This window comes from Equus caballus, chromosome 27 (genome assembly GCF_041296265.1).
Source record: "Equus caballus isolate H_3958 breed thoroughbred chromosome 27, TB-T2T, whole genome shotgun sequence".
Lineage (NCBI taxonomy): Eukaryota > Metazoa > Chordata > Mammalia > Perissodactyla > Equidae > Equus > Equus caballus.
This window is the reverse complement of record NC_091710.1, coordinates 56,381,293-56,393,770: the sequence shown is the minus strand read 5'-3', so window position 1 is coordinate 56,393,770 and position 12,478 is coordinate 56,381,293. Positions and strand designations below refer to the sequence as shown.

The window sequence follows — 12,478 nt, the reverse complement described above, 5'->3', positions numbered from 1 at the left end:
GAGCAGAAGCCTTGATGCTGGAGGAGACTTTAGACCAATCTCATCTTCTCACGTTTGTGGCTCAGAGAGGTGAATCCACCCTGCCAAGGTCACAAAGCCAGTGGAGGGAAAACCCTGGCAAGAGAGAGGGAGTGTCAGGACCCAAGCTCAGAGCCCTTTAGTGCATTCTGAGCATCTTGGATCCAAACCATGGGCACCATGGTTTGTGGCTCAAAAATACTCTTTTCAGAAAAAGAAATGGACACAATGAATACTCATATAAGCAGGAATGACTATAAGAAGATAGATTTTGCTATGACAAATGTTTTTTCCTTTCTAAGAAGCTTTCATTTTGCCACAGTTGTTGAAGAAAATAATATTCATGACCCTCATTAAAGAACCGTAAGGCAGATTTTATTCAGGGGCCATCCTGACAAGCGTAGGGGCCACAGCACTGGGGTTTTGCAGTAGCGGGGAGAGACTGAGAGGCTCAGCTCTGAACACAATAAGGACAAGTGGGGATTCAGAGCCAAGGAGTAGGGTGTGTATTGGGTGGTGATGGATGGGAAGTTACTAGGAGGAAACACAAGACTGGGGGCGTTCTTGCTAGACCAACTCCACGGGATTCTTGCTAAAGTGAGGCTGAGGTGACAACATCGAGGGTGGGGGATTTCCGCTAAAACTGGGCTAAATGTGGGAAGACAGAGCCTGAGTGTGGGGCCTTGAGGCTTAGAGGAGTCCAACTAGAGCTGAGTCAGGGGGAGGGTCACTGTCACAGCTGTGCAGAGAGCCTGGCCACCCGAAATGCAGAAATCCAGAGAATCAGGCTTGTTTCAGACCCACTGCCACCAATCATGAACACGGGTTCCGATGCTTTGCAAGCTTGTGTGGAAGCACGGCACATGGATGGACACCTCCCCTGCAGGGTTACGATGTTCTCCGCTCAGATTTAATGCCAGGACATTCTCTCCTCCCTCCCTCCCCTCTGAGGGCTCAGTCATTTCCCTTAGTTCTTAGAAAGAAACAGGCAGATGAGGGGAAACCTCACCACCACTCCTCTGCTAATGTCTTTTCAAACTCTGACTTTTTCTTAATTAAACAAACAATGAGCATGCATTGCTTATATGATAAGGAGAAAAAAGATAATGTCAAAATTGTCCCTCCCCACCTCTTCTGAAAAGTCTTTTCAATCTTCTTCTCTAAATACCGCATGATGTGGTATTTCAAAACTCAGCTTCATCTTTGCGCCGTGGCGAGCAGCTGGACAAGTTACTTAACCTGGCCCTCAGGGAGCCTTGGTTTTCTTGTCTACAAAACACGGGGAAGAATGCTTGAAAATGTGCCAGACAATGTGAGGTCTGAATGAACCATTCAGCGTTGGCGCTCGGCCTGGGACCTCACACAGTAAACTTGTCGTTGTCGTTACATCCTGAGGGACGAGGAGGCAAGCCACCGGGTTGGAGGCACAGGTGTCTCCTCTGGGATGAGAGTCACGTGGGTCCCACGGGAGCAGGAAGCAGGCGGCATTGCATTCCAAGTTCTCTCAAGTCCACTTGGATATTTATCACCAGTTACACCTGTAATTTTTGAAAAAACGATTGCGTTTATCACTATGCTTTGAAGATGGCGGAGTGGAAAGACAGGATCCTTGAATATCTAAATCCAATCTTTGGAATATTAAATCTAAAACCTAAATGAGACATCAGAAAAATAACCAAATTTGAATGTGAGGGTACCTTCTTCCTAATGTGCTGAACACATCTAATAAGTTTACAATATTCTATTTTCAAAGGGCGTTCATTATTTTTTTATTTTTATTTTTTTTGAGGAAAATCAGCCCTGAGCTACTTACTGCCAATCCTCCTCTTTTTGCTGAAGAAGACTGGCCCTGAGCTAACATCCGTGCCCGTCTTCCCCTACTTTATATGTGGGATGCCTCCCACAGCATGGCTTGACAAGCAGTGCCTAGATCTGTGCCTAGTATCCAGACTGGCAAACCCTGGGCCACCAAAGCAGAGCGTGTGAACTTAACCAGAGCATGTGAACTTAACTGCTACTCCAGTGGGCCGGCTCCTCCATCATATTTTTAATTCAATTCATTTTGTTTTTAATGAGGTAGGGTAAAGGAATTGGTATTGACAAATAAAAATGGCAAGCAATAGGATATATTGGAGAATATGAGGAAGCCATTTTGTGTAAACCTAATTCGGCCTGACCTTGTCTTTCCAAAAGGGCCTGACCGAGGCCGTTGAGCATGCATTGTATATCTGCTTTAGATATTCCCTATGGCAAGAACAAAGGCCCTTGAGATAAAGGTGCAACTTCCCTCCCCCTCCCAACGTTGGCATTCCCTTAAGGATCAAGCATCTTTCCTTAGGCTAGAAGCTGATTGCTGCGCTCACCTGTGACCACCCAGCTCAAGACAATAGACTTGCCTCCTGCTACGCCCTCCGAGATAGCAGACCCACTACCTGCTGTGTCCATCAAGCGCTGTGCTGACAGGGCAATCTTGTGACTATTGTGGGAGGGACATTTCAATCATATGTGAAACGTCCTGTATGGGGGTATACAACTACTCTGTATACCTCACTTCTTTGGTGCCCTTTCTTCCTTCGGGAAGAAAGGCCCCGGGCCATGGTCCTCAGATTTCAGCTCAGAATAAACTCACCCAAATTTTCATTTATAGATTGGTTATGGATTATTTTCGTTGACAGTATTTTATCTTTTATTTTTTTGGGTGAGGAAGATTGTCACCGAGCTAACACCTGTCACCAATCCTCCTCTTTTTGCTCAAGGAAGATTTTCACTGAGCTACATCTATCGCAATCTTCCTCTGTTTTTTGCATGTGGGACACTGCCACAGTATGGCTTGATGCACAGTGTGTAGGTCCGTGCCCAGGATCTGGGCCCGTGAACCCTGGGCCACTGAAGCAGAGGGCATGAACTCAGCCACTATGCCACCGAGCTGGCTCCAATACAATGCACTTTCGAGCGCCTCTCACAGAGTTGGCCTGGGGGTGGTGCAGGCAGCGTGGATAAAGATGACTTCCGTCCAGATACTTCTCATTCCTTGCCTCATCTGTCCTTTCAACAATACTTATTGGTCACCAATGTGTGCCAGGTACTTTTCCCAGTGCTGAACAAGACCAATTCCTGCTCTCATGCAGCTGGCAGTATAGTCAGAAGACATAGAAAATAAAGAAATAACTAGAACAAACCCATAAAAATACAGCATGTCTGGTGGTGACAAGTGCCGTAAAGAGAAGCCTTTGGAGTGAGATCCTTGGGCCAGGGCCCTGCTGCATGGTGACGCATGAGTAGTCCTGGGCCAGCACAGCAACCGAGCCCCAACAGGTAAGCGCCCCAGGAAATCTCAGAGCACCCTCCCAGGTGTTACTTCCACATTTCACAACTGAGGCCGGGCCTCGCAGGTCAAGCAGATGCACACCCAGGGCTCGCGGCTGGTGGCTCTGGAGCCCAGGTCCATCTGACTCCAAAGCCACATTTTTCCACTCTAGGCAAGGCTGCTCCTGGCTCTCCAAAGCCTGGTGTCTACACTCAAAAACAGAACCCCCCAGTTCTAGGTTCCTTGACTCCATCTTCCCTGTGCTGGTCCTTCCACAGAATGCTCCCACGCCAGAGGTTTCCATCCGGAAAGTGGAGACACCGCCTCACTCCTGAAAACCAGTTCACAGTTCATGAAGCTGTTTCAGCTGCATTACCTCACAATTAATTTGTTTTTTAAATAACGTGTGCTGAATGCCGACGTAACGCCAGCTGCTGTTCCAGCTCGTAGCATCTAATTCTCTCCACCATGTGGAGTGGGCAGTGCATATTTCCATTTTACAGACTCGGATCCTGAGGGCCAGGACAGGGGCCACGGGCTAGGAGAGAGGCGCCTGCTGACCAGGGATCCATACAAAATGAGACCACCCCCCTCGAGTGCTTTGAAAGCCATACCCCAGTGCAAACATGTCCAACCTCCTTTTCCAGGGTCCTGGGAAGACTAAAGGGGCTGCTTGAGAGGGAAGAACTCCCGGAAATGTTAGTGGCTGCTGTCTCTCCATCACTCTGTGATTTTCAGGGAGCTTGACATCACGGGCTGTCAGGACTGACAGCCTGCTTATGGCTGGGTCAGGAGGGTTTACTGGCTTTGCAGAAAGCAGAACCTAGAAACCGGGGTTGGGAGAAGTTAGGTCATTTGCCTAAGGCCACAGGGTGGTTTGGGAAGTGAAACTATACATTCAATGCTCGACATCTCCAGAGGCTTGGTGGCCTTGGATGGCCGACTTATTTTTCCAAGGAGCCCTGGGTTCTGAGGGCTGAGTCACCGTGATTGGTCACTGCGCAGGGCTGGGCAGACCGGCCTGCAGCTGGGCCTTCACAGGCTGGGCGGCGACGGGCTTCCGTGGGTCTTAGTGGGGGCTCATGGGTCCTTCTTGAGGGTCTTCCGTGGGTCCTTGGTGGGGTCTCGGTGAGGAATTTGTGGGATTTCATTGGGGCTCCTTAGGGTCTCAGAGGGGGCTCCTCGAGGTCTCAGTGGCGATTCCGTGGGAGATCGGTGGGGGCTCCGTAAGAGCTCCGTGGGGTGGTCTCCGCGGGGCCGGGTCTGCGCCGGCTCGGGCCCTTGCTTGGGTTGCGGGGTGCAGAAGCTTCGCCAGTCCCGGGATGCCCGGAGTCTGGGGTCAGCTCGGACGACCCCTTCCTTGTACGGCCAGGTGTCCTGGAGAGGTCGGCTGGGGCGTGACAGCTTTGTCCTGGGTCGGCGCAGTTGGAGAGGGCCGGGGGCGGGGCGGGCGGGGGGCGCGCGGACCTCGAGGTCCCGGGAACCACTCCGGTGACCTCCCGCCGCGCCCCGCCGCTCCGCCCGCACCCCGCCTCCGGCGGCCGTGGTCCCGCCCGCACCCCCGCCTCCCGAGCCCGTGGTCCCGCCTCCGGGGCCCGTGGTCCCGCCTCCCGAGCCCGTGGTCCCGCCCGCACCCCCGCCTCCGGGGGCCGTGGTCCCGCCCGCACCCCCCGTGGCCCCCAGCCTCCCGAGCCCGTGGTCCCGCCCGCACCCCCGCCTCCCGAGCCCGTGGTCCCGCCTCCCGAGCCCGTGGTCCCGCCCGCACCCCCACGCCTCCCGAGCCCGTGGTCCCGCCCGCACCCCCGCCTCCGGCGCCCGTGGTCCCGCCCGCACACCCCCGCCTCCCGAGCCCGTGGTCCCGCCCGCTCCCCCACCTCCGGCGCCCGTGGTCCCGCCCGCACCCCCGCCTCCCGAGCCTGTGGTCCCGCCCGCTCCCCCACCTCCGGCGCCCGTGGTCTCGCCCGGCGGCCGCGCGCAGGCCCCGCCCACCGGAGGTGCGCATGCGCGGCGGCGTTTGCGGCGGGGTCGTGACAGCTGACGCGGTCGGTGAGGGCTGGGTGGACGCGGGCGGGGGTGAGGGGTGAGAGGCGAAGGGTGAGGGGCCGGGTCGTGGCCACAGCCCTGCAGTGGGTGACTGCCGCGTGGGGCGGGGCGGGGCGGGGCGGGGCGGGGCGGGGTCTGCGGTCCTGTCGGGCGTCCGGTCCCGCCCCCAGCGCCCCGGGCGCCGGCGCTCAGTGTGCGCGGACTGCCCCGGCGTGGACCTCGCCTGCCCGTGAGCCTCGGGGACGGCGACGCGGGGCCCGGGGGCGGAGAGAGGACAAGGCGGGGCGGTCGGGAACGGGGGACCGGGCAGCGCGGGACGGCAGGCTCGGGGTCGGGGACGGGGGCCCGGGCAGCGGGGGACGGCGGGCTCGGGGTCGGGGACGGGCATCCTCCCCTGGGCCGCAGGGCGCCGCCGGCCGGGCCGCCCCTCCGCAGAGCAGGGTCCAGACCGCGCAGGCCGAGGGGTCACTGCCTGGGTCAGAGCCCCGAGCTGGGGGCCGCGGGGACGGGGCGCTGCGGGCCGGGTCAGGCGGGCGCTGCAGGAGCCGGCGGCGCCCCCTCTGCGCACCTGCGCACGGAGACCCCGGGTGAGGGCGCTGCCCGGCCCGCGGGAGGAAGGGTGCGTGCGCCCGCTTTTAGGGAAAAATCTGTTTATATTCCGTTAAACGAGTGACCCAGCAGACGCCCCAAATAGGAATAGTGCTTGGAGCTCGGAGGAGGCTTACAGGGCTTGGTTTCTTTATTTTGATGCCTGTTTATATTTTCTGTATCTTTCTCATGGAGCCTGTATCTCTTTTGATTTTGGAAGAAGACGTTTTTGCAAACTATCAAAGTATCATTCTCAGAATAGGAGAAACCTGGTTGTCATGCAGGCAGTGAGCACGTGTCAGGTGGCATTTAACTCCCTGGGAAGGACCCAGCAGGATGACAGACCGTTCAAAAGAGCGTGGATAAAAGGGACGCTGGGGAACGTCCTGCTTGGCCGTGAAACCACCGCCTTTGGGGTTGTCCCTTCTCCTGGGCGGCCAGGGAGATTATCCCACCGTGTCAGCGTTGTACAGGTTGACCTCTGACTTCACGGAGGTGGAATGCCTGGGCCCCCATCCCTGGTAAAGAGTGACTTTCAGTGTCTGCCCTAGAAAGTCAAGTGATCCGCAGGGGGGCTGTTAAGCAGTAAGCCAGCATGACATAAAAAGGCATGCAAGCCTTTTTCCTTTTTCTGACTTCATTGCCAAGTTTTTATCTCCTCCAAACACAAAATGCTGGCATCCGTGGCACTTTAGCCGGCGCTGAACAGAAGGGGCTCATGGATGCTGTCAGGAGGAGCTGAAAGGGTCTGGTGGCTACTGAGCCCCATCCTGGAGACATGGCTGCCTGGTCCTGCTGCAGCACTGGGGCTGACACTCTTACTAATGTTTTTAAAATGTCCAGTGCAGGAGAGCAGCCTAAACCACCAGATCTTATAAAAAGAAAGAACGAGATGAGGTTCCTAGATAGATTCTTCCTGAAGAATCTGAAAGCCTGCAGAGAGACGGGGCTTTCGGCCCCTCCAGGAGTCAGTTTTCTCCTGGCTGCAGCTGGTTGACCACTGAGATGAAGGGCCATTGTGCGTGGGCTTCGAAGCCTTCTGGATTGGAAGGATAGGATGAGTCCGTGCTGCAGGCCTCCTGTTGTGCTGGGGGAAGGTATGAGCCTTCCCTTTGGGTCTCAGGCGACACGAAGAAGCCCTTAAGTTGAGCTTGAGGCGAGGCAGGCACAAGGAGTGGAGCAGTGGTGACCCCAGTGTCCCACCGAAGGTAAGACGGATGTGGTCAGGGTGAGCAGGCCAGCAAGAGGCAAAAGGAGAACTGGAACTCTGCCCCACCCCCGTCTGCACTCCCATTCCAGAAGAGGGCCTGGGACAAAGGGTTAGCGTCGCCCCTGCAGCCGTCCCTGTGTGGTGTGGATTCAGCGGACACTGATGTCAGGGGCTCAGCAGTGTCTACAGGGCCCCAGGGAGGCTGCCCGGACTGGGTGCCGGCAGATCCCCATGACCCAAGGCCTGGCCTTGTTCCCTCCTGGCGGTTCACCTTGTTTGTGCGTCCCTGACCGGGGGTGCTGACTGGTGCTGACCACACCCTGAGACCCAGGGTGACAGGTTAGACCAGCCCCAGCTTACCCGGAAATGCTGTGCCCGCAGCTGTGTGGAAACAGGTGTACTGGGGAGGTTTGGAGCAAGGATCGGGACAGGGACATGGTCACGGGCTCTGAAGGGGAGCAGGTGCCGGGCTCATATGGTGAGTTGCTTGTGTTTCTCTAATTGACAGCGGCTGTGACTGCGGGGAGGGTCTGCCCTGACTGGCTCTGCTGCTCCTGGTTTTTGCTCCGGTGCCGACCTTAGCCTGTCCGAGCTTCCTGCTTTAGGCGTGACACTGTCTGCAGAAGGGTTACCTAGAAGGCTTGAGGATCTGGAAGCCAGTCTTGGGTGTTTCTGTGCTATGGGTTTGAAAGGAATGTTTTTCCTAGATCTCTGGGTCCTTGGAGCCAGTCCCTGGCACCGCCTCCCCCCCTCCCCGAGTGCTAGCACCATCTGGTCCTGGGCCCTCCTTACGTGTGCCTCTTCACTGCGCCCTGTGCCTCCTTTCCTCCCTCAAGGCTTCTCACTGAGGCAGTCGACACGCGGTTCAGAAACGTGCAGAGCCAGGAGCTGGGGTCTGTGCTCTGGCCTCTTCCCACTGGGGAGTGGCTCCTGGTCTCCTGGCCTCAGTGTCTCTGTTGTCCCTCCCCCGGGCCATCCACGTCTCCACCCTGGAGGCACACCCAGGCCATCCCCACCCAGGCCCTCTGCTCCACCCTCAGGACCCCACCTCTCCTCGTGCTGCCCGATGGGAAGCAGGGAGGTCGGAGGAGGGAAGGAGGGAAGACGGATTCGTGGGGTCTATGGTGAGGGTTTCTCTCCAGGGCAGTGTCTCTAGCTCGCATTCAGAACCACCGACAGCACACAGGAGACTCTTCCATGCCGTCTCAGTAATGCCCGCCTGGTTTGGAAGAAGGAGGAGGCTAAGCCAGCACACCTCAGAGCTGTGGGACTTGACGACCAGGAGGGGACCCGAGACCGTGCCAGCTCAGTGGTTGGGCACCTGGGCACTTAAAAGATGGCCCGGCCTGGCCACCACTCCAGGGTGATGGAGTCAGAATCTCTGGGGGAGGGCCAGGTGTGGCGTCTTCCATAGGCATGAAAGAAACAAACAGCAGCAACCTCTGCAGCGGGTGTGCCCCAGGGACCAGAGGCCTGAGTCTCCCTGTCGTCGAGGCAAATAATAGCCTGGGCTCTCTTGTGTAAGCTGGAAACATCCTGTTACCCGTTCAGAAAGAGTGCATGACCTAGTTGAACATGCCTGGCTGGTGCTTCATGTTAGTTACCAGTGTCCCCCGCCAGTGTTCATGTCTAGTTCTTATTCCCCTAGTCAGACGCGGGTCTACTGTGGTTAAGAAGCTTGTTTTCTCAGCTCAGTAGCAGAACCCACTAAGCCAGGCTATTCTTGATCTTTGTCCTAGTGTCCTGCAGTCCCTCCCAGCCAGACAACCTTCCTGGAATAGCACCTGCACTGACCGCTTCCCCGGGGGCGAACGCGAGTCATTGTTTCAGACAGAGCCTTTCAGAGTCACGGGGACCCTCCCGTTCAAGCAGAGGCTCCACAGAGGCGGTGGCTTGGCCAAGAGCATAGTGGTGCAACTGTGGAAAGTGGGAACCGTAACCTGAACCTCATGACTGGCTTGCAGCAAAGTACAGGAAGGAATTTGGGGAGGAGCCCGAATTTTAGCAGAGTTTACAGTTTTGTGTAGGGCAGCCCTTTGCATGGGTTCCCATGAGGTTCTTGAGGGTGAGGCTTCCTCTCTCCCTGACACTGAGAATCTGTCTGCCTTGCTGGTATTACCCTTGCTGGAAACTGATCTGCACTGTGAACTTCATACTGCCCCACCCTGCGGGCTTAGAAGGCGGCCGACCACCTGCAGACCCAGATTGTTCTGGGTTCTTTTATGAGACGGTCAGTCAGCTCCCCTCAAGAGGAGATGGAGGAGAGGCTCAGGAAAAAACAGCTTATTGTGCTTGTGGGTCCCAGAGACAGCACCACGCTGGGCCACACAAGGCAGCACCGCAGGGTCAGGAGGCAGAAGACAGGAGCAAGGGGAAGAACTGGGCCATGGCCTTTCCCGGGGTTCCCACAGGAAGGCAGGCAGGGCAGGGGAGCACTCAGACTGGCTGGATGGAATCGTTTCCTTGGGTTTGGCTGTAGGCAGAGGAATCTCGCTCCTGGGCACAGGGCAGGTGGAGGGGCCAGCTCTGGTGGCTGGTGGGCATGTCACAGGCCTGCTCCTGCTCTGCTGTCTCTGAGGATCGGCCAGCTGCGAGGGGCCGTCTCTCCCAGCCAGAGGGTTTTAAGATGTCACAACATCATAATGCACAGAAAAAAGTTAACCTACACACACAGCTACCCCAAGCGAGTGCTCTTACCAGCCTCTTAATGTGGTGTTGAACTTCATCTGTGTACAGACCGACTCTTCAGTGTGCTGTGAGATGTGTAAATAAGCTGGAGTCTCGGCGTGACACAGACAGAGACCGGTCTGCACCGGGGTCAGGGCAGCTGCCCGGTCATCACTTCACCCATACGGAGCATCCTGTGTGTGGAACATGCGGCAGGGGCAAGAGCAGGGAGCCATCGGGATTCTAGGTGGAAATGGGGTGTACTCCTTTCTTCCCTCACAGATTCCTGTCCATGCAGAGCTGGCCTGTTTAGAGCTGAGTGGTACTTGAATAATGGAAAACAAACACTTCTGTGAAGTGTTTCCTGAGCCCTTTGCGCCAGGCCCTGCGCCAGGCAGCGGGGCACAGGGACGGATGGCTGCCCATCAGGGCGCTGGTCCAGTGGAGGTCAGGGTTATTAGCACTTAGAGCGCGTCCTTAGAGACGATCATGGAGAAGATGGTGCGGTATGAGCAGGTAGCACACATACCTGGCCTCACTGGTGGCACGGCCCCTGGCCTGGGAGGGCCTCTGGAGGGAGTGACATTGATGCCAGGACCAAAGAGTCGGGCTACCGCGTGGGGCGGGGTGAGGCAGGACTCTTGTAGGCAGAGGGCCTCGAGAGCAGAGGCCGGGAGGCAAAGGACGTGAGCTGCAGCGTGGCGCGAGCTGCAGGGCTGGTGCAAGCTGGAGCCAGGGAGCTGGGCGGTCGTCCCGAGGGGCTCAGAGTTCAGGCTGTGAGAGAAACGTGCGTGAAGACAAGGAGCATGCATAAATTTTGTGACCTGTGGAGGTAGCTCCACCGCCTTCTGTGGTGCTAACTAGTGTAAAACCAGCAGGTGACCTTCCAGTTTGGTTGCATGCCGGAGTCCCGCTCCGGCTGAGTCCAGGTTCCTGAGGGAGGGACAGTGTCCGGTGCAGTGAGGGAGGAGACGTGAGACTTGGGTTGGTGTTAGCAAGTCCAACTTTTTGTGCACAAGTGTCGTTTTTATATTTTTCAGGACTAGTACAGAAATAGCTCTACAAATATTCTCAGAGAGATAAGGAAGTAAAAAACGAGCACAAGAATATTTATTAGCATTCTGTTCCATAGAGCATAAGGTTAATGATCGTCTTCTCCGCAGTTAATTATTGTTTGTTGTCTCTAAGCTAAAAGAGATAGGTACCTTGACATCTGTTGTAATTCATGGTAAAGTTAAATCAAAGAGAGAAGGTCCAGACCTCCGGACAGGACAGCATTCCCTCTGTTTATATCCTGGGGGAGCCACCCCTGCCTCCCTCAATCATTTACGCCGTTAGTGTAGATGGTTAATGGCAACTCCAGGGTATCTTATCCCCAGGGCTATTTGTGTTCTCAGCGGGTAGTTCTCAGGGTGCCCCTTAGGGGCTGAAAGCATTCCTTTGTCTTCTAGGAGGCAGGGCTAACAGTCCCCTGAGCACACTGCCTGGAGAAAATACCATTTTGTTAGTAAGGTAAAGGGCTGAAAAGCTAAGCTAAACTATATATCTTCAAGAATAAAAAGCAGAAACAAGTATAGTCATAACCTTGATAGAAAGCATGCATACATTTCAGAAAATATCAGGGGTGTCGGCTGGCCATTCTTCACCGAGGGGCATCCCTGCACCCCTTGGCCCTTCTACTCAGCAATTATATATTATTTATTGCTTTTAGGAGAAAACCTCTATAACGTTTTAACAGAAAGCAGAAGGTCAAGAATAATATATAGATACTTCTTGATCATCCAATTAACCAGCAAACTTGAAAGGGCGATGCATATATATTTAGACAAAGAACTGGAGGAAGAAGGAAACATTAACCAGATGGAGGCCATAAACCTAATTCGACATCTTATCTGGGCAGGATTCCTTTCTGCTTGTCTCAAAAGGGACTGTGTGCTCCTCCATTAATTAACTGCGTCAAACGAAATTAGCTCTCAGAAAAATATTTTGAAAGTTACCTGCAGGTGGTCACATTCTCTTACTATATTTAATTTTCCTGGGAGGTAGTGCTTCTCAAGCAGCCACCCAAAGGAGTGAAAACTGGAGGTTAAGAAAGGAAAAGGAATGAAGGGCAATTAGAAGCAGCACAGGTTTCAGAACTATGTGAGGGGGCGGCAGGTTATTCTTCACCAAGGGGCGACCCTGCACTCCTCGGCGTTATCGGCTGGACCCTGTCAAACAGCCAATCAAATGATGTAGCCACGGCTCCCGGCAGTTCAGGGAAGTTCTTAAGTATATTGGAAATAAAACTTGAAACTTGTTTTACATTACCTTCAAGTTTTGTCAAGCCTGAGGTAGAATCAGAAAAGGGTTGATTGTGAATAGCAGAAATATAAAAAGGGCCGTGAAAGAATGACAACATTTTACACCGTTGCAGAGAAAAGTTACTGACTTGTTTTAACTGAACTTATTTCTTGAATGGGTAAGTATGTTCACAATATTCCCCCTGCCTGTAGGCAACCACTGTTAGGAGGAGAAGTGCATTTCCGAAACGGTCTGATCACTGGTGCACTATACCCATGGCCCCTGTGTAAGTCATCATTTACGTACTTAGGGGATTTCTTTCATGGTCTGAATGAGCAGAATTACCACCTTGAATTTGAGAG

General features: G+C 54.8%; 1 long non-coding RNA gene across 1 annotated transcript; it reads right to left on the bottom strand.

Annotated features, from left to right (window-relative positions):
* Window positions 1–371: 371 nt before the first annotated feature.
* On the bottom strand, window positions 372–5,330 carry LOC138921015 (uncharacterized). Its single transcript, XR_011433147.1, has 2 exons — window positions 5,266–5,330; window positions 372–1,556 (listed from the first exon to the last, which is right to left on the bottom strand). It is a non-coding gene; the product is annotated as an uncharacterized lncRNA (long non-coding RNA).
* Between the last annotated feature and the right edge of the window lie 7,148 nt (window positions 5,331–12,478).